Source organism: Limulus polyphemus, unplaced genomic scaffold, assembly GCF_000517525.1.
Source record: "Limulus polyphemus unplaced genomic scaffold, Limulus_polyphemus-2.1.2 Scaffold852, whole genome shotgun sequence".
NCBI classification, from domain to species: domain Eukaryota; kingdom Metazoa; phylum Arthropoda; class Merostomata; order Xiphosura; family Limulidae; genus Limulus; species Limulus polyphemus.
This window is the reverse complement of record NW_013666462.1, coordinates 222028-228616: the sequence shown is the minus strand read 5'-3', so window position 1 is coordinate 228616 and position 6589 is coordinate 222028.

The window sequence follows — 6589 nt, the reverse complement described above, 5'->3', positions numbered from 1 at the left end:
GCTGTAATATCCATAAAGTGTAATACCTATTTATAGACAGCTGTAATATCCATAAAGTGTAATACCTATTTATAGACAGCTATAATATCCATGGCAGAAGCAACTGTAAAAGATATTTCGAACACAACTACCTAATATATTTGTTATTTACATCAAAAATATCCAACTTAATTATCATATTACCAAGTGACATCTGTCTTTTCTATTTTCCATTTGTTTTATAAACATTTTGTATCATTAAGATGTAGCTAACAACGTTTCGTTTTAGAAAATTTATGATATATATCATTAAGATGTAGCTAACAACGTTTCGTTTTAGAACATTTATGATATATATCATTAAGATGTAGCTAACAACGTTTCGTTTTAGAACATTTATGATATATATCATTAAGATCTGGTCAACAACGTTTCGTTTTAGAACATTTATTATGTATATCATTATGATGTAGCGAACAAAGTTTCACTTTACAAAAATTGTGATGTAAACCGTTAAGATGTTGCCAACAACATTTAGTTTTAGAACCCTTATGATGTAAGTAATTTATTGTTGTTAAAAATATATATTTATTACTTTCTAAACACACAACAACCAGTGTTAGTGGCTTACAGTAGGTGTGGTCAAACATGCAACAAACAACGTTAGTGGCTTAAAGTAGGTGTGGTCAAACATGCAACAAACAACGTTAGTGGCTTAAAATATGTGTAGTCAAACATGCAACAAACAACGTTAGTGGCTTAAAAATATGTGTGGTCAAATATGCAACAAAAAACGTTAGTGGGTTAAAGTATGTGTGGTCAAACATGCAACAAACAACGTTAGTGGCTTAAAATATGTGTGGTCAAACATGCAACAAACAACGTTAGTGGCTTAAAGTATGTGTGGTCAAACATACAATAACTATTTAGCGGATAATTTATTTTTTTAATGTTTCATATGCAACATGTTGCATGAAATAAACAGATAGCGATGTCACAAGAATAAGACTTAAAGTTTCTACAGGAGAACTAGAATCATATCAGGAGGCGATTTTAAACGATGAAATTATAACAGTGCACATTAAAAGTGGGTTTACTACTATACTGAGATACAACCAGCGTTAACTTAATTAAACTTAAAGTCTTTGTCGTGACGCGAAAACAAAAACGAATAACTAAAATAACACTCGAAATTATGCATATATATACATTTATATATAATACAATTAGAGCTCTTACAACTGATAACACAAATTTTTATTCAATCATGTTAGGACTGCACATATGTTTCGTGTCTGTTGTGAGAACCAAACTATATATTAATAAGAGGTTATGTTCTCGATTTGAAAATTTCCAGAGGGAGGGGAGAGTTAGGGGAAGGGAATTAGAGGAATCTGTTTCTAGACTATAATCTTAAGGTCCTATTTCCAACTTAACTATTTCTCCACGTGGTGTCAAAGCTGTCTATTTCTATACACACGCCACTTGACGTAATACTAAACAAATAAATAACTCCACGTAGTCTACTTTCGGTGAATTTGGGCGTACTGTCTTGTTGAAATATATCTCATGTTAAACAGTGACTAGAAACAAACAGTGGCATTCCTACTCTACAATAAGCAGCCATTTTGGTCTTCCCTTAACCTTAGCGACATTCGTACCGTACGATAAACAGACACTTTGGTCTTCCCTTACCTTTAGCGACATTCCTACGGTACGATAAACTGCCACTTTGGTCTTCCCTTACCTTTAGCAACATTCCTACGGTACGATAAACAGCCATTTTGGTCTTCCCTTATCTTTAGCAACGTTCCTACCGTACGATAAACAGCCACTTCGGTCTACCCTTAACTTTAGCGACATTCCTACGGTACGATAAGCAGCCATTTTGGTCTTCCCTTACCTTTAGCGCATTCCTACCGTACGATAAGCAGCTACTAATAACAGCAAGATCGACAGGCCCTCTCAGAGGTTCAGAAAGGCCCAGGCAACTTCTGTCTTTTGAGGCGCCTGGCTATGATAAAAACAGAAAATGATGACACATGAAAACAAAACTAGAGGGGCACTTAGTAAAGCGCATACCACCGTCACGCAACGTTGATCATATTCGGCCCTCAAAAAGTACGAAAATGTGTCCGTATGTTCATTATTATCGACGGACACGGACTGTTTATGGGAAGACAATGAGGAATCAATTTCATCAAAATCCGATCATTTTTGACTGAGTTATAGAGAAAAAAGTGTGTGAAAAATCGGTCCCCATGGTAACAGATAGGGATTTCTTGGCTTTTCGTTATCTTGCTGTGACCTTGACCCTTTAAAATGTAATTACTTCTAATTTTGATCAGAGTCCAAATGTATACTAACTTTCGTCCAAATCCATTCAACTGTTTTCGAGAAATCGTGCTGACAAACACATACACACATGGGTGAAAACATAACCTCCGTCATTAATAGCCCAAAATATAAATGAAATAATTTGAATATTTTTATTTAACACATATTTATTAACATTACTAAACACTTAATAAATGCTTTTCTAGTATTTTTTTGTGCATAAAGACAAGTCGCGAAACTTAACAAGTGCCTAAATTTGAGGCCCCCTTGAGTTTGAGGCACGGGCTAAATGGCCCTTTTGAACTAATTGGCACTAAGGATCGAACTTGACCTAGTCTTTAGTTCAGAGAGAAGTAAACGGGTTAGGCAAATTTGAAGTTAATTGAAACAATATTTATTATTAAACAACAAAGTTGTGCGTACTCTCGTAGATTATCATCAACTCTGGCTTTCTACTGTCCTAGTTTGCAGAAAGGAAGTTTTACTTCTCTGAAGATGAAATTCTGTAGAAGTCTAGAGAACCAACGAGAACTGATATAGCTAGAACAGTGGTTCTCAAAGAGTGGTTTCTCAAAGGTCCTCCAGGTGGTCTGTGGGCTGGTTCAAAGTACTAAAGCAACGCCATCTTTCCCATTAATTGTGTTGATTTTCCTTTTTTTTTCCTTCTGGTGACAAGCGAATGCGGATGGAGTAGAACCGGGAGGTGGTTCTAGTACAAAAAAAAAAGTTCAAGAACCAATGATTTAGAAAAGAAAAGTAAAACTGACTGCAAAAAGGAGATTTTCATGCTGAAGAAAGGTTCGTTTTCTGACTCTCACGATGGCGTGGCTACGTCACTGTTCCCTCTCTCATAGGATGTACAAAGATCATCAACGGAATGACGTCACTATGTTTCCCTAGACAAAGGAGGGCAAAGAGGGGTTTGACACGCAAAAGGGAGAGAGAGACAAGAGTAAGAGGTCACGTCAATACCAAGAAATTCCAATGGTCCTTGACAAAGTGTTTTCATCCCCCCAAAAAAAATAGAAAAGGAGCAAATTACACGGAAATTTCAAAAATTTCTTCGTCACTAAAGATAGTGATAAAGTACACGATTTACTCGTTTTTCACAATTTTGTTTACTGGCTAAAGGAAGCTGTGATATAAAGTTTGGAAACGGTTTGAATGAGTAGTGAGAGAAACTTTATGAGAAATGTACATTTGTAATACAGTTTCTTTCATTTCCCATTCAAACCGTCTCCAAACTTATTTTCTGAAAACTGTATTCCTAGTCACCAAAGCTGCGATACGTTTCTACCACCAGGCGCCACCTATACTGAATAAAGAATTACAGTGTAAATTACTTGTACCTAATGATGACAAAACCTTGTCGAAACGTTGCACATTTGCTGTTATGTTAAACTTATGTTAAAGTTTTTCTTCATTGCCCATTCAAGCCGTCTCCAACCGTTATGAATAAAGATACGATATGCTTCTACCACCATATGATGTGGTGTTACAGCCTGCTGCGTCAATAAACGCTGGATAACACTTTACGTAATTTTGTCGCATTTCTTTTGGAGTAATATTCTCAGGTTTACTGTAAAAAACACCACTTAGTTACTATATCCTATAGACAACTTTAAAAATTAATTATTGATTCTGAAAATCAACTATACTTAAATGTAATTTGAAACATAATTATTAAGATCTACTGACGCAATGGATATTAACTTCCGATTAGAGCAGTCTAAGTATTTACGTCACAGCTAAAAACAGCAACTCAGTAATAGTTGAGCTAATTAAGTATACTGTTATTTATTATTTATAGAGTTTACAATGCATGGTTTTATCAGTTGGGCTCATTTTGTCTTAGCGATATTTTCGGCCGTAATCCCAATAATGTCCATGGGGTTCGGCCAGCTTAGAAGGTTTAGGCTAGTGCTAATTCCATATACTAAGCTTACAATGCAAGGTAATTTTTATAACGTAAACATAATAATATATAACTAAAAATAATAAAAATAGACATGTTAACAGTTCTAATCAATACTGTTGATGAAAATAACATAAAAGAAGGAATAGAGCATATCTTACGGAAAATGAAAACACTAGTAAGCTTAAAAATATTAGCTCGTTTTCTGTTGTTGTTGTTTTTAGAATAATAATGGAAACGTCTAACACTTTTTAGTTAAGCTGCAAGGAACTTACGTACTTAACAATCAAGATTTCATTGGTTACATACTGCATGGATTGACTGTTTGGTTTTATAACACATATATGCACTGGTGTAGTCCTGCAGAGTCACCAGGGGGGGGGGAGATACACTCTTATACTTCATATGTAGATTATTGCCCGTGTTGCTTTTTCATACATTCGAAAGTGGGTCGATGGGATTGATCTCCCTATTGTGGAACGTTTTATATAAAATGAAAGTTTTTATTATTAGCTGAAATACCCTCCAGTGGCTCAACGGTATGTCTGCGGACTAACGACGCTAGAAATCGGGTTTCGATACTAGTGGTGGGCAGAGCACAGATAGCCCATTGTGTAGCTTGTATATCTTGCATATACTGCTGCTTTACAATAATATACCTTAAGCAATTGTTTTTGGATTTCTAATTAACTAGTAAACGTGATAGCCATATTAAACAACCAGTTTGATGATTAGCTGTTCTGTCGGAAAGCCGGCCGTAAGTGAGATTGTGGCGACCCCTCACTTCTATATTTAGCACTACATCACCGGATGTATGCACATAGTATATGATAAATTAGTACAGTGAAAGAAGACGAAGACTTACAAGCGTTCTCTTTTTCTGTCTTGATTTACCCAGTTTTGTCTAAATAACGTAAATAATAGAAAAATTCCCTTTTTTGAATAGAGGAAATAATAAAACAAATACAAGTTGTTAAGTAATAATCTCACAAAAAATCTACTTATTGTACGAACTACAAAACTCGGTAATTTTAAGGCACGTACATATGTATAAAAATACGTCTTTATTAGGTTCAGAGAAACAGTGTTACTTGAGACACTAGATCCGGTTGTATTGGCAGATACACATATTTTACGTTTAAACGTTTTTTTAAGACAAGTCTAATTCTGGGAATGCTGGCCTTGACAGTTCATACATCACGTGACAAATCATGAATGACGCAATAATGTGAAACGTGGCCTTCACTCTTGACCTTTTGAGACACAGCAAGGCCGAAATAAACAATTACACTTTATATTAACAAGACTGTTCGGGTGATAGATTGCAACATTAATAACTATGATTTTATCTTTTCTACAAATAGTGATAACGCTGTTTTCTTTTCTTATTGTTTTTCAAAAACTTAAAACAACCTTTTATTTCTCTTTCATAGAAATGGTCTGATCAACACGCTTTTATTCTGTACTCTCGATCAAATAACCTGTCAGGGAACCTTATAAAATAAAATACCATTTTGTTGTGCAACACGCCAGTATTACCGGACACTTGTACCATGTGTAGTGAATACTTCAACAAAGACTAAATTCTTGTTATATCGAGTTCTGCTCATATTAATTACGCATCAGCGTTCTTTGTTCTCTCTCTTTGACATTTTAATCATTTCAGGAAACAAAAACAATTAAGATGAAGGAATGTTTAGAACAACCCCGTAAAGTTAAATGTGCTTTAGCCTTTTTCAATAATAATCTTTTTGTGTTATTACAATCTCGAAATTTCGTATGTTAGTCTCTAATAGAATCTGAAGGCGACAGAGTTGAAATTATTGAGATTCCTTATATTATTGGCTCGCAATCTGAGGGTCGCGGGTTCGAACCCCCGTCCCACCAAACATGCTCGCCCTTTCAACCGTGGGGGCGTTATAAAGTAACGGCCAATCCCACTATTCGTTGGTAAAAGAGTAGCCCAAGAGTTGGCAGTGGGTTGTGATGACTAGCTGCCTTCCCTCTAGTCTTTCACTGCTAAAGCCCTCATGTAGCTTTGCGCGAAATTAAAAAAAAAACCAAATCAATCCTTAGATTATTTGCCAAACACATTCTTCCCTGTTGAATTTGAAAGTACGTTCAGTACGAGAGTTAATTCAAAAGTATTCAATATCTGTGTACTGTCCTATGGAGTTTAATATTTTCCGTATTATCGGACTTTTCGAGTGGTTCTGTATGAGTTCATATACACAATATAACAGAATTTCATATTGTCAAAACTTTCAAGTTATTCGTTTTCATGTTTTGCGTTTCCACAAGCCCGGCATGGCCAGGTGGTTAAGGCGCTCGACTCGCAATCTGAGGGTCGCGGGTTCG